This window comes from Onthophagus taurus, chromosome 6 (genome assembly GCF_036711975.1).
Source record: "Onthophagus taurus isolate NC chromosome 6, IU_Otau_3.0, whole genome shotgun sequence".
In the NCBI taxonomy this organism is placed as follows: domain Eukaryota; kingdom Metazoa; phylum Arthropoda; class Insecta; order Coleoptera; family Scarabaeidae; genus Onthophagus; species Onthophagus taurus.
In genome coordinates, this window is record NC_091971.1 from 19,841,440 (window position 1) to 19,868,539 (window position 27,100).

The following is a 27,100-nucleotide window of genomic DNA, read 5'->3' on the forward strand; positions in this document are numbered from 1 at the left end:
GATAGCATTAGTTTAATGTCTGCTGTACAATAATTCAAATGGCCACGTCGAAAAAGTACGTATGTTCATCTAAGGGAAACTCTATAACTCTCTGTAACTCTATAATTATAACCTCAAATCGAAACGTCTTATGAGCGTTGTCATGAATCTGTTAGTGTCACAAGTTAGTTTCACAACAAGACAAAATGTTTTCTTTGCAAGAATTCATTAAATAAAAAATCTGTGGTGATTTTTTTGAACGTTTTAAATTATTTTGAACATACACACCCGAATGAAGGAGAAAATAAAAACTTAATACGTAATTATATCTTTCTTGTTTGTTTCATTATATAAATAAATGTTCCATCATATGGCGTAATTTTGTACATAGATTATGAGCCACTGTTTAAATAAAACTTACTTAAACCCTTGCGACCTGTAAATAACCTTTTAAACTATTTGTCAAATAAATTAATAATTTTATAAACTTTATTATAAATTAATATTAACGCTTTTTCGCTGGTTAACCTCTCCTATCTTTAACAATGACATTACTAACATAACTTACATTTAAATGTATGTAATAATCTAAGTCGTACGTCCATATCTTGATTCATACCATTTTTAAGCGATGACTTACCGCCAGCTCTCGTGGTTTCTACTATAGCATGATTTACGCTTATCTGTTCTAATGTTCTGAGAGATTTGTATACCATTGCACTATGCATTATTATCTTGTAAGCCGCACAATTAGTTATCCAGAACATTAAATTGTAATCATCTTTGCAAATTCGTAACTAAATTTTACAATCCATTAGCATCGAGACATTTATCAACTGTAAACGTTATGTAATACAACTCCAAAAATTTACTTATCATTTTTCATCGATCTTTTTTCCTGGGTATACAACATACTTTTGTAATAGGTAGTATATGATAACAAGAATTGCTTACAATGCAACGGATAGAAGAGAAGAAACCATCGTAACATTATGTTATCAACCACCATTGACCTTCATGCTCAAATGGAACGTGTGGTTGCCAATTAATAATAGAATTGCAGACTCGTTGACGTGTTTGTTATATTGAGCCATAAATGTTACTACGACTTCATGTGTCGTTATCCATTTGTTTTGATTGCAATTTTCAAGACACAAGTTTGCAACCGTCCCAGAATCTGGGTTGCCAAAATGGTGGAAAATACTTGTTTCATAAAGATTCGTTCCGACACACCGGAGTGAATTAGTTAAAAATCTTGGCCAAAAAGATATTTTTGTCTAATTACGCTAAAATTGCTGGGAATTAAAAAATATCTATACAATTAACAAAGAAGAAGTATTTTATGATATACTTAGTGGAAGCTCTAGTACGCGGACGCTCTAATAACCAGACGTTTCTTATAACCGGACAAATACTTTGGACCGAATCTCGAACTTCTTTTTGTTTAGCCACTCTCATAAGCGCCATTTCCGATATCCGGACAATAAGGTTGGACACGGCTTTGTCCGCTTATTAGAGCATTCCATTATTTTTTGTCGCCTTCGAATAAAAATAAATAATAATAACAAATTTACTGCTCTACAGCAAATTAAATATAATTTAAACCAAATTTTAAACAATATAACATACTACCGGTCGTTTTTAGTGTGGTGTGAGGGACCAGTATTATCAACAGACAATAAGCAACAAAAAATTAAATAACATTATAAACATTAATACACACTACAAAATTTAATTATAAACAATTATATGTATAGATCAAAAATGATTCAAAAGTGCTTCGAAATTGTACGTTATAATTACTAAAGTTATTATTATTATTAAAGTATTGTCTGTTAAATGCAAACATTTACATTAACATAAACAACAAAAATTAATTATAAACAGTAAAAGTAAAAATCAACATTATCAAACAATAAACAACAACAATCATTAAACAACAACATTTGTACATACATTAACATATTATATTTATTTATAAACAGGATGTGCAACAGAAAGATGTTATTCGAATAACCTAACTGAATCCAAAATGTTGATAAAATTAAGTTTAACTATCACAAAGTCTCTGATGATGGCGTAAGTCGAAACTGGTAAGACGCATTAAATAGATAGTGAGCAGAAAAAGTATTGGATTTTCATTTTCATTAAGTTTTCTCATATTAATGATGAGTGGGTCAGATGAGATCAGTAGGTTCTGGAATACATCTTCCATATTACTAACCGGACTGATATCTAGATTCATCTATAACTTTTGTCTTTAGCACTTTATAAATGTTATTAAAGTCTTTTGAGGTTAAACTACAAATATAACACCTCCGTGTCGATCGATTTTCAATAACGGCATTGCATATTTTACCCTCTATCATAGTAAAATAGGTTTGTGTTGTATCGATATATTGGAAGTTTCAAAACATGCTGCATGCAAATTACTAATTTGATTTTCGATGTGTTCCATTTCGATCATAGAAAGCTCTGTTGTTTCGTGTCTTAATTGTATACGGACAGCTCTACAAAATCGGGTAGAATAGGAGGTTTTGAGGAGGGATCTCCATTTATTAACTGAATAGGCACCAGAGATAACGAAAATTAAAACACATTAGTATCCGAAATATTAACATCAGCAAATTTTTGTATACATTAGCTCATAACAGAACCACTATCAAACCCCAATTTTGTTATTAAATGAAGATTGTTGCGGTTTTCAGGTAACAGTTCATTGACTAGCTTTAAAGATTCAAACAATCTTAAACTAGTGTGATCCAATAAGTTTTGGAAAGGCACTTTCTCTTCAGTTATTGCAAATTGTTGCTTGAATAGCATCTTTTTTTGCAAGCGTAATTGATTCATAATTTGGATAAAGAATTAAATTATGGCTTTTTGCTGAAATTTTGTTAATTTAGCTTGTACAAAAAGCACTAATGCTTCATTTCCAGATAGTGGACACAGTTTTATATTAGCAGAGATATCTTAAACCTAGATGCGCGAGTTATGATGGAAAAAACTATCTGTTTCATTAAATCTGCTTCATCTGCCGACCGAAGTTGCATTTGTGCAGCATAGTTCTTCAATAGAAAAATCAGACCGAAGCTGTAGAATAGCTTCGGAAGGAAGAAAACTAGTAGCCTTCAGCGATACTTTTCTTCCTCTGCTGATGCTGGTATTTTTATATTGATATTACCAGAAAATTGTATATCTGAACTAAGCCAGAAAGAATTTTTATTGAAATGTTGTTGAATTTCTTGATGATGACTCTGCCGAAAATTCATTATGATTTAGAGTAAATTTTAGCGAATTTTGAATCTATAACTATGAATCACACAAAGTTGAACATAATACATCAAAAAAGTTTATTGTTGTATTTTTTATGGATTCCAGGTGAAATTTAATATCCAATATTATTTGTCCCTACAAATTTATATAGGGCGAATCTAGCGGAATTTTCAGGGGAACATAGCAAAGAGACAAACTAATTCTAAAGTAAACCTAAAAATAAACCCAAAGGAAAGCTTTCCTTTCGAAAGTTGTATTTGTAATCAATTTGTATACATCCTTTTTAAGCAAATACTCAAAGACCTTACAGCCCAAAGTTCAGTTTCATTAATACGAACGTACTTTGATGGTGTTCTGTTCCATCGACGTGCTTTGTGGGCATCTTTTGGAGTAGACTCCACTTGATACTTGCATGAACAGTTTGATAGCAAACAAGATATCATATATCTAACGATGATGTTATCCACAAAGTCAACCTCACTCATGTAACAATTATGTTGATAAATACTATACGCACCAAATATCCTTTTATTATATACGAAGTACTGTAATCATGCAAAAACGACCTCGATGAATCTAAATACAGTAGAGCCTCGTTAATCCGAACTAATTGGGACCGAAGGTGGTTCGGATTATCAAATTGTTCGAATTATCAAAAAGCATTCGATACAAAAGAATTCACAAAAAAATTACTTTTACAAAAGAAATTTAATTTTTACTTTTTGGGCGTTCGGATTACTGCGGTTCGGATTATCGAGGCTCTACTATATTTTGATTATTATATTTGTGTATATACGATACTTTATAAACCGCAATTAGCTGTGGTGAAGTTTTGTGTTGAATGTGTTAACCGAAAGTGGTATCTGTTTACCTGAACACGATGTATGATAACCGATAGTATGTTATGTATCTGTATATTTATGAAGATCATTAATATGTAAAATTTCTATATAATCTTGTAATCGGAAGTGATATTTTATCAAATCACTAATTCTTTTATAAAAATAACACTTTAAATTAAGATGAATTTATCAAATTATCTATTGATGGATGTTCCGAGTGTTGCAAGTTCATTAGTGTCGTATGAAAACACGAGAAAGTTGAGTGTAGACCACTCTAATTAATTATGTTTACATTTATAATATACACAGATACACAGTATGTTTCTTTGTAGAAGTTTACAGGATACATTTCTTTCAAGGTTTAATGTAATAATTTACGTGGCTAGAATTGCAACTTCATTATACCAAATTAGGTGCTTTTTGTTTCTGAAAAGAATGCATGCCTATCTAGATATTTCGCAAAAAATAATACTTCTATTATTTCGTTTGGTGTTTATAGTTGTGTTATTATTGACTTAAGAAAGACATTGTAATCTGGACAAGCCTTTTACTAAAAGTATAATTTTTAAGTTATGTCACGAACTTGTGGTTTTTCTAATAAACATCGTAGTCGGCCATGAGTTTATAAACGGGGATTTTTTAGTGATTTTAATCCTTCACCACTTGATATACATATTTTTTATAAAGAAATAAAATTTGTGCATTTAATTTTTTGAATTTTCGTAATAAAGCGTTGTAAAAGCGATTGCAAATCTCGATAAATACAATATTCTAATTAACTTTCATAACTTTTATTTTTATTAATTTTTTAATTAAAAAAAAATTATTTTGGCGTGAAATGTTTATTCTGTTGGAGTTACAATTTTAAATTAAACTAACTTCTGAGAAACTAATAAACGAAGCGTTACAAACGAGAAATTACTAAACAATAAAGGAAATTATGATAGAAATGTTAGTACTAAAATAACGTAATTATGGTATTTAAAACTAAAGATGTTGAAAATGTTTGCCAATTAGATTTAATGCATAAATAACATCTTTTTAAAACAAAAGTTCTGGTCCCGTTATATTTTTCCGGTTGAAATCTTTACATTTTGCATTACACGTCTTAATACGTTTTTCTCTCATCCTTCATTAATGCCTTTATAGCCTTACTTGCAGAAGAAACCACACTCCTCCACGTCACACTGTATAATGGTTGACAGATAACATGCTCTCTTAAAGCTAGAAAAGGGTGGTGATGATTAAAAACCGGTCTAAATATAGTTTTATATACGTTTTGCAACACAAAATGTAATACTCAATCATATCACATACTCTTGGTTAGAAAAATTATGCTGATAATGAGTCTTGCGTCCTTTCTTACCTTAAGACATGCAGGTGTAAACAACAAAGTGTATCAAAAGTGTTAAGTATCTATTAATTATTTACCTACTACTTGAACAGATTAAAAATAAAGAGAAAATTAACTGAAGTGGTTAATTTTATCAATAGCAACGCGGGAAAGTTGTATGTTATGATACACTGATAAAGTTAGATTAATGAAAATAGACAGTAAATGAATAATGTGAAAAGTAAATGCTTTATCTTCATTCATTTTAAATGAATTCAGATCACAACTTGTCATCAATTGCTCTTAAGATTTCATCTGTCAAGGAATCCCAGACTAAAAGCAAGATTACAATTCGTACCAAATACCAAAATATCCACTCCACCCTAGCCAACATGCTTACCAGAAAGCAAAATCAACAATTACTGCTCTCCATTCTTTGACTAGCACTTTAGAGGAGGTAATTGCAACCAAAGAGATAACCCTATGTGCTTTTATAGACATAGAGGGTGCTTTTGATAACACCTCCTATGAATCCATAGAGAAGGCTCTAATCGTAAAAGATCGATCCGGCGACAATCAAATGGTGTATAGCCATGTTGAAAAGTCGGCAGATCACAGCCAGTCTGGGAGGCGAGTCGTTGACTATAAAGGCGCTAAGAGGATGTCCCCAAGGAGGACCTGCCTGGTAGTTGATGACTTGATGAACACCTTAACAAAAAATGGATTCAAGATTCAGGGATATATTGATGACCTGGTAATCACAATCCGAGGTAAATATGATACAATCATAACCCAACTAATGCAGAAAGCCCTACTACTCACCAGTACTTGGTGTAGACGCAATGGGCTCAGCATCAATCCAAATAAAATCGAACCTTAACCTCAAAACAGAAGTTAAATACCTAGGGATAATACTAGACAGGTATGGGCATCAGTGGACCAAACAGCCACATTAAACTGCCCCTCAGCTCGAACATAACAATTTTCCAAGCAGAAGTTCTTGCTATAAACTTCTGCACCGCTTTGAACCTACAGAAGGGACAGAAAGGTGCATCCATTAACATTTTCACAGACAGTCGGGCCGCCTTAAAGGCAATTCAGGCGTACACATATGACTCCGCACTGATCAGAGAATGTACCAGCAACCTGAGAGAACTTGCTAGGAGAACCCTATGGTGGGTTCCAGGCCACAACAACATTAAGGGCAATGAGAAGGCGGACAAGCTGGCGAGAGAGGCAGCGAACACGCCCGTCATTGGACCCCAACCTAGTTGTGGACTACAAAACCTAAAACAAATAATCAACAGTTGGGAGGTCGCAAAGGTAGCCTTACGCTAGAAAGAACTTCCAGGTCACAGACAAGCGAAGAGTATGATAACTCCATCGCAAAACAAAACCAAAGAGGTTTTATGCCTCAGCAAAGGCGATCTAAGGACGCTCTCAGGTTACCTGACCGGCCATGCGCCCCTAAAATACCACCTCCCCCACATTGATTGTACAAGCTCAGGATCAAACTTGTCGACTTTGCAACGACGAGTCAGAAACAGTTGAACATATACTGTGCAATTGCGTCGCCAGAGGCCGTCTAAGGCACAACATTTTCAGTAAAACTCTCTTGACACCTACCGACATAAAAGTTCAAGACCTCAGGGCAATACTAAGGTTCATCAAGGACCTACATTGGTCCTAAACTTTTAGAGGGCTAAAGTTACAATAGATCTTATAGGTCACGGTAACGAGAACGGCCGCTCCCCTCAAAATATTAATTCTATGGCACAAGAAAAACAAAATGTTAGGACAACGTAATAATGGCATTTTAGCATTAATCCCATCAATGCAGAAATCAATAACCATCAACATCAATTTCTATATCAGTCAATACCAATATAATACATATTACCATGCCCTCAAATCTATCTGCTGTAACCACATGTCGTCCAATTATGTTTAATCAACAAATGTCTATATCGATATAGATTAATATGGATCTGTATAGCTCGCCTTTTCGAATGTCGTTTTTGAAGAAGGCGAATTAATTATGCCAACTGCCCAATATCTAACCCAAACAGTACCTTTTTGTGGATGAATTACCACCTGAGCAACCTCGTGGGGGTTGGCGTCGTCCCATATACGGCAATTTTATGTGTTAACATAACCATTCATCCAAAAATAAAACTCTTCCAAATGCTCCGACGCTCACTCAGCAAGGAAACGTGGTATATGTTCATTAACTTTGAGCCTCTGGGTCAAATGGATTTTGTATAGGTGTGGAATGTTCGACTTCTTGTGCACAGCGAGGAATCGACTGCATGCAATCACTGATGTCATCTCTTGGAGTCATTAATGATAAACAAAAGAGTTGACAGACGCTGCCAAAAACAATATGGCCGCCACAGACTGTCATCATCGTCACACCCTTATTGGAAAACCTTTTATAAGTTCATTTATAGGCAGATTGGGATGGATATGCTAACTAAATATGACTCATCAACTTAGGATATATAGTTTAAAAGAATTCAGGTAGATTAAATTGAGGCCATTCTGCTGCTGCCTATTCCTAAAAGTGTCAAGGAGATTCGTCGGATTTTAAGTACAGTGTTATGATACAGGAATTTTACCATTCCAGAAATTTGTTGTGGAGTTCCGACGCATCTTTACATCCGCAGAAGAAGAACCTGTTTGCTACCCCAATTCTTGCATGTTTATGTTTTTGTTTTCATCATACTTTCGTATTGCAGACGTTTCTGATTATATTGTTAGAGTTATATTGACTCATTGTCAGATTATAAACGGTATAATCATGTTGTTTACAATTTCAGAAGTTCTCCTTTACGTATGGAGTTAGCATGAAGCCTCTCGTCCCTTATGCTGCTATAAAATGTTAAAGATTTTGTAGATCATTTATTGGAACAAATCGATTGCAGCAATATGATGTCCGTATAATTCGCCATACCAGAAAGATATACAGCGCTCCAGTCCCTCTTTCTCGTGCAGTCCGGTTGTTGACTCTATTCGGTGGAACAGGCTCGAGACAGGTGATGAAATAAGATACTCGAATGAATTGATTCTCACTAAACTCTTATGTTTTTCTAATTTTTCTAAATCTCTTTATATACTTCATAATGAGAAAGAAAAAATAATTTGACGATTTATAGAAATATCATGTGATTTATCACTGAAATAGGACTTACTACAAAGTCATGGCAAATTATATTAGAAGAAAAACGCAAGTTCGTGTCATAAATCAAAAATTATACCTTACCATTACATAAGTACCTACAACTAAAGTATAAAGTCAATGCTAGTTAGTAATAAAACACTCACTCTGTATATATAAATACAATCATTATTATTATATGTACGTCACGTACAGGACCACCATTAGGAAGTAAAACTACTTCACATTTGCAGGAATAATTACATGAATAGAATTGGAAAACTCACTAGTTTTAATATGTACTTATTTACTTTACTATCACGCTGTGTAATTATTGACATGAAAATTCAGGACAAACAATATTACAAACGCCTATATAATTATTTTTTACGATGTAACAAAAACCGCAAATGATTCTAAATTAAATTTTGTGCAAAACATGTTAAATGATTTTATGAAAAAATTTTAATGTCCATTTTAGAATTAGGTAACTACCGCAAGGAAATCTTCAACAAACAAAAAAGTTTAAAGTTTGCGTAATCTCGGCGGTAGTCGGGAATAAGTTTAATGCCGGAAACAACTTTTCGCTATAAAAACATAACCTCTCATAACGGTTAAACGCCGTTACGCGAACTCGGAACTGTAGTAACAAAGAGATATTCCCGAGCACTTTTTTCTTGTTCTTCGTTACATTTCGCGGATCATCATTGGAGCTCGTTTATGTGTAATTATTCCACTGAGTGCGTGTCCTGAAAGAGGATGTCCCAGGGGCGCACATGACAGGTGTAAACGGCTCATTTAAACAGATCTCACCGTGACCATTTAACGATTTAAGTAGGGGAAAATTCAAAGATTTCGTGCTTCACAATTACACCCTCCAAGTATTTCACTTATAACTTAAATGACACGCATATAAAAGAATTACTTATTACAGAAAATCTTCGATATAACGGATTTCGAATATAACAGATAAAATACTTTTAAGTCATACTATTATTATCTATTTAGCTTATAGAAAGAATCCAACATAGATTATTCCCCAAGTTGCTTTATTCCATGTTAATAGATAATCTCAGAGTATTCCCAGAGTTGTCTAAACGATTTATAAATCAAGGAAGGTAATTATTGTATACTTTTATTGAACTAAAAGTACAACTAACATTAGACTTAGAACTAGAAATATTCGGGTTTAGCCGTACGTCTCTTAAGACGGCTAAATCCGAATGTTTCTAGTTCTAGGTCGAGTGTTAATTGTAACGCTAGAGTTAGTTATTGCTTTAGTTGTTATTCAGCGTTAGATTGTTGCATATTTCTCATTAAACTAAAACTAGAACTAAAACTAAACCTACAACTAGAATTAGTTGCGGGTTTAGCCGTCTTAATCCTTAGAAGCCTGATTTTCCAAATTAAACTTTAAAAAATATAAATGAATTTTTTGTTGTAACCAGATAAAGGGAAAAACATCATAATACATATTTTATATACAGGCTGTCCAGAAACTCAACGTCAAGCGTATCTTTAGGTACTACGGTCAGAAAAATGGGTAATTTAATAGTGATGTTTTGAATAATGACATCCTTATTAACCATGGTGCTATAGAAGTCACAAATCAAGCATCAAAAGTCGTTAGTTTTGAGAAAAAAATATTAATTTAATTGAATTAAGGTTACAAAAATGTATGTCTATTAAGTTTCACCTTTTCTAAAAAGGAGTAGCAGCAATAGCAAAAAGGAATAGTATATAGATAGCATACAAAAAAACAGGCAATATTTTTTATGAAAAGAAAAATGGCAAGTGTTGTATCATTTTTGATCCTTAAGTAAACATGCCATCTTTTAAAAATACTTGCCAAAGGTGCTGTAGTTCTCCTTTTTGTAGAAATGGCGTGTCAAACTTAATAGACAAAACTTTCTTCAACCTTAACTCAATCAAATTAATATTTTTTCCGCTAAACTAACGACTTTTCTTGTGTGATTTGTGACTTCCATAGTAGCATGGTTAATAAGGATTACATTATTAAAAAAAATCACTGTGAAATTGCGAATTTCTGACCATACTGTACCTAAAGATATGATCTACGGTTACCACTTAACTAAGAGACATGGAACTTTTTCTTATTTTACCAGAACAGGTATGGGTAATGGCCTTTCGTGCGGTACCTGCTTGACGTTGAGTTTTGGGACACTCTATATATAAATATGGTATTTATGAACAAATAAAACGTAAAATCTTTCTGAAAACATAAAAGTATAGGGCAAATAGAATTTAAATTTTATATATTTGATTATGGTTTGGGATATGCATTGAAACATGTTTTAAGATGTAGAAAATTGACACATTTTTCACATTTAAAATGTACCTTTTTGTGGCAAACCTCACAGCGTGTTTAATTTTCATGGTATACAATAATATGATCAAGTATTTCAAAACGTGATTGTAAATGTGCTGTATTAGACATTTTCGATAGTCCTCTTTTGTTTCGATCTTTGTATGTCTCAAGAATGTTTTGCCCAACAGTTCTTCTAAATCCAAAATTATCCATTTTTCTTCAAGCATTTCTATGAAGATGCCACGATCATATCAATACATTGAGAAAATAATGGAAAATACCATTTCTTACCGCGTATAGGTTTTCTGTACAAGCTTATATTCTGGTAACACGCACCCATCAGCGCCTCCCATGTTCTTGGAATATTTTCTTTTATTACATTTAGCTGCTCAATTTCAATACGTGTTTTCTCGTTGCTGGAAAAACCTTTAACTTGTGACAGAGGAGTGGTAATGTTAGCATTTGAAGCAATTCATACAACATTATTTCATTCTATTTACAAATCACTATAATATATTATGACTTTTTTGTAACATATAAGAAAAAGCGCCACTGTACGCTACTGCCGACGTTGAGCATTTTGTTCTCTGTTATTGTTCCCTTGACTCCCCTAGATTTTAACTCACAAAGTAATGGTAGTGAGGTAAACAAGTTATCGAAATAAAAGTGGAGTGGATAATCTTTCCAATTGGATTTCAGCAAATCAGCATATTGTAAAATTAGTCGGGTTGAAATATTACAATTCCTTTTAGTGGTTCACGGATCTCATCAGGATATTTTATCTCAGCTATAATCTTCTGCAATTTCCATGAGAGTGAACAACACACAAAAGTAATTACAGAACTTTTCCCATCAGAAACCGCAATAGGTAGCTTATTTCAATCTTATTTATACATAATATACAAGTGTCTAAGAATAAGTGGCTCTGTACATTTCTTTAAATATGAGGTATTGTTAATGACAATACAATGACTCTTTTTATTTAACAATTAAATGTCGATACGTCATGGCAGACGTTAATCAAGTCGACCATTAATTTAAATTTATCATCATTTTTAAGATTTTTTCTCGGAACGGTTAATTTTTTTCCAAATTCTAAGACCTACTTTCTTATTGCAAAAGGTATGGAAGAATAGAATCTGTAATAGGTATTAAACTTGCTAAGAGCACAAAATTTTAAACATAACAATCATAAGAGATAAAGACCAATGTTATGAAATATACGAGGCGTGTCCATAAAATAAGTACCGGTTTGAAAAAAAACAACACATAAAAACATTTTTCAAAACAAAATGTATTTTTACATGTAAGAGCATGTCTTAAACTATTTTTCTACTTAGTTGCCACCATTGTTCGGACATCTCCTTCATCATTGTATCGAGTAAGAAATGCCAAAGCACTTCCAAGTCGCTTCGTCTTGTGAACATCCGTGAGCATTTTTGGAACACAACGGGAACACAATTTCCAATGAATTAATCTTTTTGTGACAATCTCATACAATACACTGGATCAAAACGGTACTTATTTTCCGGATAAGCCTCGTAATATGTCATTGAAATTTGTTGTTCACAATTTAATCTTTGTTGATAAAAAAGTATTATTGAAAAGCTAGTTTTGGTCAGTATCCTCATAGTAGTGCCTCACATTAAAAGATTTTATAAAGCCAAATGATTTTATTTTACATAAAGTTGCCCAATTATTCCGGGACAGCTGTATAAGGTCTGTCTCAATAAATGTCATAAGTAGTGTAATGGGCAAAAAGTTATGCCCCTATACAAAATTACACATTTGTAAACAACAGTACATTTGTACAATTATTTTGTAAATTAATTAATTAATTTACAAATTAATTAATTGTTAAATGAGCGCTAATCTTCCCAACTTATTTCGGGTTTTTACTGTTGAGTGTTGTTGCAACCTTATAGTTCTTTTTATTGGTTCCTTAATTGGATTGTGATTCTTCTTCATTCCATTCTTCAACCAATACGAATTAACAGAAATTTCAAACCCATAATAGCAGATACTTAAGAAGATTTTGTGCTTCATGTTAAATCTATCTTAGCCTAGCTTTTGATTAACTTTTAGTAATATATTTTTTTTTTATATTATACATAGCATAACTGTATAAGGCCTAGTAAATACATAGTAATTACCTAGTTACTTATTTTTGACACAAAATTAAACAAGATATCGTTTTGCAGGTTTTCCCAGTGGTCCAGTCTACTTTACACATAATATAGATAAATATTGTCATATGTTTACCGTTTTAAGACCAAAACGCAAAAACACGCGCAATGCGATACACAGAACACACATTTAAGTTATTACTGTTTTTGTTATAATTCCACACTATTGGTCGCGTTTGAATTGACTAGGGCACTAGGTCACTAAATCGAACGTCTTCATTCTCTGAAGGCGACGCAGGACATCCTCGTTGTAGAGAAGCTAAATGGCGTCGATTTTGGGATTATCGAGCATTCTCTTCTCATGTTTAGATGCGAATTCAAGCAATTAAATGCAATTTCCGTTGCTACTTCCAAGTCGTGATGGAGGTCGGTATCTCTTATATACCAAGGTGCATTCACTATGCAGCTTACGTACATTACATACGTACATTGTTTTGGAATCGTTGAATCAGACTTGCATTTGTTTTGCAGGTACAACCCCACATTGGTTTTAATACTTGCTTGTTAAACTTGTTTCTTAGTGATAACGTTGATTTTCTGCCAATAAGCCAATACAGGTGTATAAATTTGATATTCCTCAGGTTTTTTTTTTGACGTGAGCTTTCCATTTGAGTTTGGCATCCGGCGTCATACCAAGATATTTTGCGGTATCGGCGTAAGGGACTGCATTACCATTTATGTGTACTGAGACATAGTTTACTTTCTTATAAGTAAAGTTTATGTATGTTGATTTATTTGTATTTAATTTTATTAGCCATCGTTTGGTCCAGTGTTTGTGTCATCTGCGAATGTAGCTGTTAAAGTTTCTGGTAGCTGAAGAAGGTCGAATGTGTAGAGTAAGTACACTGTTGGGCCAAGCACACTTCCTTGAAGAACTCCGGCTTGTATTTCCTGCCGTGGTGAATAAACGTTTTCGTATTACCCTCTAAAATATCGATCAGAAAGATACGATTTTAACAGTTGACTATACTATATATAGTTGATGATAGTATTTGGTCTAGTTTGTAATTTAAACCATCCAACCAGACTTTGTCGAAAGCTTGTGCAACATCCAAAAATACGACGGAGCAGACTTTATTTTCTTTGATATTTGATATTTGATTGAATTTTGATTTTTATAAATCACTAATTGTACTTTTATACTGGTTTATTATAACTAAATCCGCTTTACATGTTTCGACTAATTAGTCATCTTCAGAAGCGTTGTCGTAATATAAGAAACGGCGTTCAAAAAACTTCGCATAAAGTATAAGTCGTAAATAAGGTCAGCACATCAAAAACGGTGATATTAGTTAGTTTAAGAAATCAATTCTTAAACTTTACATTTACATTTTAACATGTTAGTTCTATAGTTTTTTAAAATTTAATATTTACAATAATTGTTTTGAATGTGCCGTTTTTGATGTGCTGACCTTATTTACGACTTATACTTTATGCGAAGTTTTTTGAACGCCGTTTCTTATATTACGACAACGATCTGAAGATGACTAATTAGTCGAAACATGTAAAGCGGATTTACTTATAATAAACCAGTATAAAAGTACAATTAGTGATTTATAAAAATCAAAATTCAATCAAATATCATTCACATCTACTGGTAAAATGGATTTTACTATTAACATTGATCAAATTTATTTTCTTTATTTCCAAATTGATGTGTTGGTATTAGGGCTTTTTCTTCTATCACAAGTTTTAGTCTTTTTAATAGTAATTTTTCAAGTAGGTTTGATAGTAAGGGTAATAATGAGATTCTCCTATATGACGTAACATCTGTGCGGGGTTTACCATGTTTTTGTATCATTATTATTTCAGCAACTTTACATATACTTGGTAAGTATTTCTGTTTAAAAGCAGCATTAATTATGTGTAATAATTTTGTAATCGCCCGTTTTGGTAGATGTTTCAATGTTATTCCATTAATAAGTTGAGATGTTCTTAAGACTTTCAGATGTTCAGCAAACAAATTAACTTTTTCTTGATTCTTGATTATGTTTTTGCCACCTAATTATAAAAAGGTTACATTTTATACTAACAATTTCACAACATTAAGACAAAAAGATGTTATTATTAATATAAGGGTTTCTGAGTATTGTAACAAAATGACATGCTATTTTAAGATAACACTTCAGTTATTGTTTTGATATCGCGTAAATTTTATATTAAAAAATGAGAATTTTAGAATAATCCCGTAGAATTTTTTCCATAAAAGTGGTAAAATGTCGCCACATGAGCAGCATAAGTACAAAATTTTGAAATTATAGTTTGAAACTGAGTTTAACAAAGTTGCACACGATTTTAATGCAATAAGAAATCATTTTAGCGTTTTTTCTTGTGACAAAATGTAAAATATTTTTTTGTCATACTTTTTTTTTGTCTGGGTATAGTCTTATCTAGGTTAAGATGGCTAAACACGAATATTAGTAGTTCTAAGTCTAGCGTTAGTTCCAATGATAGTGTTAGTTTAGTATACTTTTCATTGAACTAAAACTGAACTAACACTAAACTTCAGATTATGTTTCATTGAAGTAAATCTAGAACTAACACTAGGTCTAGAACTAAAAACACAAGAACATGTTTCTAGTTTAGTGTTAGTTGTAGTGTTCTAGATTAAGTTGTTATTCTTATAGTTATTATTATTATACTAACACAAAACGTAACAGTGTGATACTGTTTTGCATTTGTGTGTATTAAAATTATTTTCATATACCGGGTTTTTGGCTATAACGGACACCTCCTTCCCCTTATTAATCTGTTATATCGAGGTTTTACTGTATTAATTCTCTAAAAAATTTCCACTCAAAGTTTCGAAAGAGTGAAATTCCTCGATCGTTTCTAAAAATAAAAATACGATTCTATAATTTTATTATGGTGTTCTAAAAAAAATAAAACAAATTAAGAAATAGATATCAAAAAGATTCTTATCGATAAATCAAGAGGTTAAATTGCCCAACTGTCGGTTACAATAATTAAGTAATCGTCGAGGCGATTACCTTATAAAAAAAATAAGCCAGACTGGACGTTTTAAATTGCCTATTATTCGGCATATTTAACACAGTTGTGACTCATATTGTAGTCAATCTTAAGTCGATTTCAGTGACACCTGACTCAGGTAGAAATCCTTCTTTGTGGAACAGACGTGTTTGTTCCAAAAAATACCTAGAATTTGTACAAGACTGTACGGTTAAAAAAGTTAATAAGTTTTCAAACAAATGGATAAATTGCATGTTTGTAAAACATTTTCCATTTAAAAAGTTTAATGAATATATTAATAAACGGTGTATTGGATTTTAGCCACCACAAATACACGTTTATTGTAATTAAAATTAAACAGATTGAACTCCATGTGTAAAGGTTATTCGCTTCAATATAGCCGCCTCAATTTACCAAACCGGATATTTCATTTACAACAGTTTTAGGTGGGGTGGAGGTTTCCAATTAATTTTTTTTTATTAAAAAAATATCGCACTGAAATTTCAATATTCACCAAAAAATCTAAAATAAAAAAAAATAATAACATAACCTTACATTTAATAATCCATTTGACATAGGGGAGTGTGCTTTGACATCCCCATAAAAGTAAGGTTAGAATCGCGACGCTTTGATTGAACGATCGAAATTAAGATTGAAAAAAATATCTTTAAGAATTAAATACAATTTCCAAGGTTGAGATTTCGTTCTGTTATTATTATTATTTTCTTTTATTCGTAAAAACAGGTCCTTAAAGGTGAACGAAACAAGGATACATTCAGTTGAAAACCGTAAAACGAGCCGGAATCGCAGAAATACATACCTATCGACGATCGCCCGGAATTTCACTTGAGCCGACACCAATTTATAAAATTTAATTTCAAATAATCACTTTCGTATTTCAAATAGCGCGCGTACTTCAAAAAATCGCCTTTTTAATGTGCGAGCCGGCAAACGGAGAAACGAAACGTATAAACGTGATACCTCTCGCGTAGCCGGAGAGGAACTGTTTTGTTTTGGTTCATGGAAGGTGAGCGCCGAGCGGGCTCAATGCTCGCGATGCTCAATCAATATCATGCGGCGGGAAATTTAAATTTAAACCCAACCGAAAAGGAAAACTCTTATTTTCATACATACATATATCATTCTGTTATACAACTTTGTTTGAGTCTATTCTAGTGCAAAAATTGTGTTACCCCACCACACTAAAAATACAAGAACAGTTAGTGCCATATTGAATGTGTCAATTTAGCGGGAAATTTTAAATATTTAAAAAGAATGAAAGAATTAACGTAAATTCAAATAATCAGTTATAATGAACATGGAAATATAATTAAGCTAAATCTTGATGATACAATATTTATGGGTATTCTTAAAATTATCAAAAGTTATGTTAAAATTTATCAAGAAATTAATTTTAAATATACAGGATGTTCTTGTAAGTCGTGGTATAATTTTAATCACAAATATTAGAGTTAAAATTAAGGAATTATTAATTCTAATTCAAATTTTATTAATTAAAAATTAAGGAACAATGATTTTTTGTCAATAAACCTTTATTTAGGCCTTTAGAAACAATCTTTAAAATATAAAATACAACATAATACATTTTGGTAGATTTTTTGAACGTTTTTGAACTCCATAGTAAATGGAAATTTACATTTGATGCATATAAATACTATCGTGCTTTGATATACCCTGCAGCTTCGTCTCCACTTTTCATTGTTTTTTGAATTATGTATAACACATTATAGTTACAAAAATTGTGGAACCATGTCCTCTGGTGTATCTTTACTGTTGTTGACACTAATAAGGCTTCCCTACAAGTTCCCATCTAAAATCCAACTGAGAAATTGGTTTGTCATTATATTGTTTGCCTGTGCATTTTTCAAGCATTTACTATGGCGGAGTCTAACATATTTATAAATGGCAACCACCATATTTCCCTGGTAATAGTATTTCAAATGTTCCGACAATATCAAATGGCAAATCTTATATTCCACCGATAGTTTCTTCTAAATATCTTCCCCATCAAATTGTCAACTTCGTGTGAAACATAACCAATATCAATTACTTCGTTGAGATCAAGATCTTCAAAAATTGCTTCAAGTTATTTCAGCATTAAAGGCCTTTTGGGATTAAATTGATATTTGACTCTACTCTAAAGTCGCAAATAGGGTATATTTGCGACTTTAGAGTAGACGCATATATATTTACACCACTATAAAATTGTACATACCATTATAAAATGTTCTTGAGTCACAATATTGTGATGTACTCACTTTTCCACACTTATTACAAAAGTTATAATATTGTATGTACAGAGTGGGCAAATTTGGGTGTTATTATAGGCTATCTCAGAAAATATAAGAGATACGAAAAAAGTAGGTGCCATGTCTCGGTCTCTTTTTTCGAGACTAATTCAACCCCGCAAACATCAAACCTCTATCTTCTTTTGTTTTTAAGTTATAGCCAAAAAGTCAAACTTTAGTGATTTCAAAAAATGCTCATATTTCGCTTATTTTTGAAATTAGAGAAATGGGGTTGATACGTTCTTAAGACACTTTTTTAAGCGGAATATACTGCTGTTGAAAAGTTTTAAATATACTTGATGATTTTTGAGATACAACACAAAGTTGTGTTTTTTTAAATACAAACTATACTTGATTATGATGTATCGTATGTATGGTGTATTTGCAGAAAATAAGCGTTAATTTTCAATTCGAAAATAGTAAGCGCTAATGTTCAAAATTTTGATTATAGTAGGCGGGTCCGGACAGTAAATACTACCTAGTGCCTATAATATATGGTTTTGCACGAATATGACAGAATAAAGTTGGTTTTGTACCAACGAATAAAAACTTTGAATAGTTAATTTAAATTTCTCAGCATCTTATCGCTGACTTTATTCACCAATAAAAAATGATTAGCAAGTAAAGTTTGTTTATTAAAAATACAAGAAATGTATTAATTAATGAATAATTAAATATGGACAACTTCAGGAACTAAAGAGTCATAAACTGTCATGTTCTTCTACTCAACTTACTGGTTGTAAGATTAGAACACTTCGGAATCAATGAATGAAATCTTCGGTAGTATTTTCCCAGTTTTCCCCAAACATAAGATGTAGAAGTTTTTTGATATCAGCAATCTTTTCTTTTGAAATTGGGTGAGATAGAGGATAATTAGGAATCATAAACTAGGAGCGGACTTTCCATTGAAACACCGTTTGAATGGGGATATGAAGACTTATGTATCATCTTCAAAGGGGACTCCAATATATTTTGTATTTAATTTTATCGTTTTATTTAAAGATAATGCGGAACTTCTTAAACGAGAAACTCGTTTCGCAAAATTCAAGAATGAAATAACAAGTAAACTCACGTTGCTATAGTAACTAAGTAGTATTTAGCGTTCTCCTCGCCTACTATAATTAAAAATTTGAATTTTAATCCTTAATATTTAAAAAATTGAAAAATAACGCTTATTTTCCGCACAAACATCATGCGTGCGATACATCATTGGAAAGCTAAAAACATGCTCTTTTCAGTAACATCATAATAAAGTATGGTTTGTATTTAAAAAAATACAACTTTATGTTATATCTCAAAAATTATCAGCTATGTTAAAAATTTTTCAACGGCAGTATATTCTACTCAAAAAAGTGTCTTAAGAATGCATTAACCCCATTTCTATAATTTCAAAAATAAACGAAATATGAGAATTTTTTGAAATCACTAAAATTTGACTTTTTGGCTATAACTTAAAAACAAAAGAAGATAGAGATTTGGTCTTTACGGGATTGGATTAGTCTCGGAAAAAGAGACCGGGACATGGCACCTACTTTTTCGTATCTCTTATAGTTTCTGAGATAGCCTATAATAACACCCAAATTTGCCCACCCTGTACAGGTTGGTTCAAATTCGATGTCCGAATAGGCTATCTCGGAAACTATAAGAGTTAAAAGAGAAGTAGCTTACATGTCATGATCTCGCTTTTCGAGAAACTGCTAATGCCAAAAGTCTCAAAGTGCTATCGTCTTTTGTTTTTCCTCTAGAGGCCAAAATTGAAAATATCGTAAAACCAGCAAGTGCGGCGTATTATGACTAAGACATTATATGGACACTTTTTAACAGAGAATTTGATGACGTCAAATTAGTAGTCAAAAAAAATTTTTCGGTTTTAGATTTTGAGATATTATGACAATATTCGTTTTTTTAAATGGAAACAACCACTGATTATTCGCTTATTAAATTCGTTATTTTTTTCTGATTACAAAAATATGGGGTTAGATAGGTCTATTTCTTATTGTTTTAGAATAAAGCTAAAAATAAACTTTTTTTTTAGTGTCGTCAAAGAAATTAAATTTACAGTTTCCTGTAAATTACGGTACTATAACTAAAAACTATTCTACTAAAAATTGATATAAAATTTACTTTATTTTCTAATATGTAACATTCTAACATGTTAAACTTTTCGTAATCCATCTTAAAAAAATAGGATTTTTAATTTGATACTTCAGAAAATTTTTGAATACAAACAAATGTTGCTATATTTATTTGAATTAAAAAAATGTATTACCGCCATCTATCAATAATTTATTAAGTAAAAAAAATAATAATATTTGTCCACAACTACATTATAATATTGTATACCTTATGAATAAGTTTTCTATAACAAAATGGTTTAGGAGTTTCTAAATGTTTGAGATTAAAAAACCTAAACAAATTCCTTTTTTCGTATGAAGTAAGCATAAATTAATTAATTTTCGTAAAGAAAACGACATTTTATAAAACTGACATTTAATTTTGACAAATTGTTATGAAGTTGGTTACAGTTAGTAACATTTCTTTAACGACACTAAAAAAAAGTTTATTTTTAGCTTTATTCTAAAACAATAAGAAATAGACCTGTTAAACCCTATATTTTTGTAATCAGAAAAAAATAACGAATTCAATAAACGAATAATCAGTGGTTGTTTCCATTTAAAAAAACCAAAATTGTCATGATATCTCAAGATCTAAAACCGAAAATTTTTTTTTGACTACGTCATCAAATTCTTTGTAAAAAAGTGTCCATATAATGTCTTAGTTATAATACTACACCAATAATAATAACCAAGATAATTGTACTTCTTGGTTTTACGATATTTTCAGTTTTGGCCTCTAGGGGAAAAACAAAAGACGATAGCGCTTTGAGGTTTTCTGCATTAGCAGTTTCTCGAAAAACAAGATCATGACATGTAAGCTACTTTTTTTTTAACTCTTATAGTTTCCGAGTTAGCCTATTCGGACATCGAATTTGAACCAGCCTGTACATAGTTAACTTTTTTAAACATTACTGTGGAAAGATCAAAATGGTATCAAAAATTATATTTGCGTAAACAATCTTTTTCTTCTCTTTACCTAAATTCAATAGAATATGTATTTAAATGCGTTATTTATTACTTGCAATAATATTCTCAATTTTGTCGTAATTTGGGGCGTAATTGAAACCCAGCTCGTCGAATAAACATAATTAAATTATATATTATATTCTTTCTATAATAGATAGTAATTTTTAATTTTTATTTAATTAATAAAGGACTCTGAATACCACCCTAACCAACTATTTGCAGTCACAAAAACAACATCAAACAAGTTTACGAATGCAATTCATATGTATATCTCCTAGTAGTGGCTAGGTCCCAATGTTGCGTTATCGCAACGTTCAACTTCAAAGTGACTTGGAAACTAGATTTTGTAAAAATAATTAGCTATGCCTTCACATTCTTTTCGAACGTTGCGTTAACGCAACATTTTCTTAAATATTTTCAATACGGTTTGTCTTGGAAAGATAAAACTTGGTAAATACTGCAATTTTATCATGTAAAATCGTTTAAGATCACTTTTGAAAACATGCAACCACGGGATCAATGCTATACAGGTGTTCACAAAGATTATTTCCTTCAAACTTTTTTATTATGTCATAAACCCTTAAATTTTACAACTGATTCTAAAAACCTATTTAATTTTAAAATTATTTTCACTCTTAGAAATTTTTCTTTAGACACATCGTTTTCGAGTTATTCGCAAAAAGATACAACCTCGATTATGATATTTTTCATTAATCGTAGGTGCCTATGAAAACAAATTGTAACTGGAGCAGGAAAGCAACTGTCAAATCATTATCCAACATTCGTTAGTCGGTAATAGTTGTTTGAAATGACAAATAATTAGTTTTAGTGAGCAAACTGATATGCTTTTAACGTTGGGAGAGTGGTTAGGCAATGCTAACGCAGTGGTGAGATGATATTGCAAATAACTGATGATACTGTTGATATCAACAATTCGGACATTTCGGAATATCCAAAAGTACGGCTTGGCGTATGTCACACGAACAATAATTGTCGACAGTACAAGAATTAAAAATTGCCGATCATCCGTTGTGAGTACAGTTTTGCTACACTATGATGGAACAATGTACTATTGATGCTGCGCGTTTAGAAAAAATACTTTTTATTGATGACCATTAATTTGACATATTGCTTTACTGCTTTACTTACGACTTATTTTCATGGGCGTCTACGATTAATGACAGTATTTTATGGACGACGTTGTATCTCTTTGTGAATAACTCTAAAACGATGGGTCTAATCGATGGGTCGAATCAGTTGTAAAATTTAAGGGTTTACGACACAATAAAAAAGATTTAAGGTAATAAACTTTGTGAACACCTGTATAGCATTGATCCCGTGGTTGCCTACATTCAAAAGTGATCTTAAACGATTTCTCATGATTGCCAAATTTTATCTTTCTAAGACAAACCATATTGAAACTATTTAAGAAAATGTTTAAAAAATATTTAACTTTGAAAGTCCATATCTTATGGACACTTATGGGTTTAGATTAGACCAAAAATTTTTGCACGAATTGTCAGCATTTTAACTCTAGTATTTTGAATTTTTAAAAATGTCATTATACACTTATTTTATTTTTTTTATTTTCTTAGTTTTTTAGGTACCACTATTCGGAACATTCGATCTAAAATATTTTTAAGATGGCTGCCACTTCCGGTCCTTATTTTAAATGGAATGCTATAGTTTTTATTACACCTTTTAATTGTAGGGTCAGATGGGGTAATTGTAAATTCGGGGTTATTATACACGCTGTCCTAACCTTTGTATCGAAGGAAATTTCGATACGTCAGTGGTCATATACTATTTATACATCCTCACACCTCATGCAGGTTTACTGAAACGGAAGTGTAACTTCCTTGTACACTGACGAAAGAAGTTCCTTGTTGGCAAAGTTCGCCATGCTCTTTAAAACCCCATATCTCAGCCAACGTACATTCAAAAAAGCTCTAAATTGGCACGATTACTCTTCAGATTCTGTCAAATAGATTCTCATTTGTTGTATCAGAGTATCTTTAACGATCTCACAATGTCGCTTTCTTCGCTTCTCTCTGGATAGGCCATCGCTATTCTTTTATACACGTGTGTTGTTTGTTTGTCTCATTGTTAGACAGTCTAACTATTCGTCCTCATTTGTCCAATGTTTGTAAACTCTGGTGTGTTTATGTTTACGTGTGCGAAATAAACACAATTCAAAATAATAACTTTACATTCGGCAATCTATTTATTAATTAGTTTTAGCACAATTTAACCCTTTCTAATACATTTTTAATTAAAAGTATTATAAACAAGAGCAAATCAAAACGCCGAAACTGTTTACAAACATTCGGTGTGTATCAATAGGACAGTTTTTAACACATTATGGCCCATCCAGGGAGAAGCGAAGCGATCGACGTTGCCAGATCGTTGAGTATTTGATACAGGTGGACAAAAATTGAATTACAGTTGGCCCATATTTTAACCTACCCAAAAAGGGAATTTAATTATCTACAAATTATCTATAAACATTCCTATACCTATTTATTGTAGTTTCTCTCATATTGGGAAATTTATCAAAACATGCAGGAAATTTTTCGATTAATTTTCTCAAATTTATACCGTTTTAAGCATTGTTTTAAATTTACTAAAAAATCTTATTTTGTTTTTGTTGGAAGCTGTAGCACGTGAAAGGCTCAAGCTTTCGAAGGCTTATTGTTAGATAGATGTCGGAAAGAAACACGCGAATCCATTCCCTACCAGCTTTTCTATTATTAATCCATGAATCTGGTATACCTTTTTTATTTGCACCACTTATTTTACTAATAGATGTTTTTTTGCTATATGTTACCGGTACGTAAAAACATTGTCACTCATTAATTGATAACTTTTCAAAGGACGAAGTGATGTTGCCTTAGCAATTTGGTTATTTACAGCGATTTGACAAACAGAGAATTTTTGCACAAGAAAATGTCGCTTATTGCTTAATTTACTTCGTGGCATTTTCTAAAAACATAAAGTTACACTTAGCTAAATTCAGAATTTTTTAGAGTCTTTCAGAATTTATTATGGGTATTCATTACGAAAGTCCAAAGTACACGTTTGTTACATGTACCTACCTTGGACTGGTCTAAGGTATGGTAACGTTTTTGAAAATTCTTTCCTGTTTTACTATGTTATATTTACAAACATCGCCGGTATTTTTAACTTAAAGAGAAATGAACGCAGAACATACCTGACCAAGAAGTTTTAACTGAGCACTTAATGTAGAGTGAAAATACTTAGTTTAATCAAACTTAAAAATTTACTTTACAACACTAAAAACGTTAAAAATAACGGAAATCAGAAATCCGTTCGAAATTATTGCTATAACTACGATGTAATCCCATCTGTCGTGTATACACTCCAGCGTAGTAAATAGTATGTTTGTAGATTCTTGTTTTGTATTATGTAAAACTACCGATCCCTACTGCTGAAACTGGATATTATACAGGGTGTTTACGGTCTTGTGATTTTATTTTCAAGGGGTGCTTAAACATCTCAAAATAATGTTATTAACGTAAAAATATTTTAACAAAAGTTACATAATAACAGATATTTTGTAGTCTTTATTTTTAAGCATATCAACTGAAACGGTTTTTTTAATTTCTTTTTCATGTAAACCACTTTACACTAATTGTTCAAAGTTATCTCCGTGTTCTTGAATACAAAGAGTTGCTCGACGTATCCATGAATTGGCACCCCATAAATAGAAATCAAGGGGATTAAGGTCAGGTGACCGAGAAGGCCATGAAACAGGACCACCTCAATCAATCCACTTATTTTCAAACACATTATGTAAATGTTGGCAAAATGTGTTGATGATGATGTTGGCCGTTATATGAAAATGTTGCTTCATCAGTCGCTAATACAAGTAAAGAAATGTTTGGAATTTCAGTGTATTTTTGTAGAAACCATTAACGAAATTGTAAACGTAACGGATGATCTTCAGGTTGTAAAGTTTGTACTTTTTGTACATGGAAAGGATACAATTGATTCTCGCGCAGTGTTCGCCAGACAATCCGATTTGAAAAATTTTATTGGCGAGATATTTGCCGAGTACATATTACTAGAAGGATCTTCTTCGACATGATTTAAAATTTCTTCTTCGGCATCCAAAATTTGTTCGTGTCGGCCAGGTCAATTCTGGCGTAGGTACTTACTCATAAATCAAAGAAAATTTATGTCAAACCAATAATGCAGTAACAACAGAAAAGAGGTTTTTGCTTTTGTTAGTTAAGCTATGGGCACTGGATAGCCATTGTTTTATGTTTATTCAATCAAATTAATTAATTAAATAAAAAAAATTTTAACAGCAATATTTCTCATATTATGCAAATTTTGTTAAAACATTTTTACGTTAATAACCTTCTTTTAGGATGTTTAAGCACCCCTTGAAAATAAAATCACAAAACCGTAAACACCCTGTAGTGTATACACAACACCCTTATTTAGAAAAGATCTGCAAGGCGTCATAGCGTAGTAGGATTTTCGACTAGATCAGTAAGAAGAATTTTACATAATGATATTGTCTCATCAACTCTCCAAGTACAACCTCTCCATTCGGCCAATGATACTGTTTGGTGTGCGATGTCTTCGAATAGCATAATTGGCCAATACTTCTTTGAGAATGATGATCCCATTAACAAACATGAAATTGTAGTTACTACCAACAAAAGCAAACAGCACAATGCAGAAGTATCTTTTATAATTGATATATTCACTGCCATTATTTATGGGATTCTGTAACACGATATGTTATCAGTACACACACTTACTATACATCGCTACATCTTGGCGTAACGACTTAGTCTCAGATCTCAACCAACTATCCTCTTTTCAATCTAATCCGACAGTCTTTCAACCAAAGGTGGAGGCTACACAAAACAGCCTGAAGAACTGGTAGGACCAGCACCATAAGGAAGCAGCCCTTCTACTGGTCTAGGGTTCTGAAGTCCGATAAACTACAGGTCCTGAATAAAAAAACCTATCTGTAATACTCCCACAAAGTGCGGAACGATTCATTTAGTGTAAAACTCTTTTGTTACTTCCACGCACTCCATTCTTGTTTCCAGTATCTGCAACACAATAACAATGATCAATATTAGTTTTGACAAAATTGAATTCTTAACATTGTTTTTGTCTGCAGTTGCCAGCATCAAAAAATGCTGAAAAATACTTACCAAAAATAGGAAAGCAAGAACAGGAAGAGAATATCTGAAAAATTGCGTTCACTTGTTGTGTTTGAAGTGTGTTATCATCTATGTACAATGGGTATTTATTTGATGTAGTGTTCACATGGACATTTTATGATATTAAAGAGAGGGCATCCTCAACTTATTCATTAGTAATTTATTGTTGTGGGTAAGTACTAAAAGTCGTATATAAACAAAACACAATTCTAAGTAATCATCCTTCCATATTCTTTGTGGTGAAAAACTCGAAGAGTATATCTTAAAAAAATGTATTAAAGTAAAAACGAAAATAAATTTATTAACTTTTAAGGACCTTGACAATGTTTTCTACTTTTTTTCAACACTTATATTTCAATTTCCAGAATCCATTTAAACTATTTTTAGCATTTTGAGCATGTATGTCAACATGATAATTTAAAAAGTAATTGG

The 27,100-nt window shown here is 31.8% G+C and overlaps 1 protein-coding gene across 1 annotated transcript in view; it reads right to left on the reverse strand.

Moving 5' to 3' along the window:
• LOC111415592 (alpha-Mannosidase class II b) overlaps positions 1-17,073 on the reverse strand; it is a 98,000-nt gene extending 80,927 nt beyond the window's left edge. The window contains exon 1 of the mRNA XM_071197017.1: positions 16,890-17,073. The gene's annotated coding sequence lies outside the window, so the exon portion shown is untranslated. The remainder of the gene's footprint in view (positions 1-16,889) is intronic.
• Between the last annotated feature and the right edge of the window lie 10,027 nt (positions 17,074-27,100).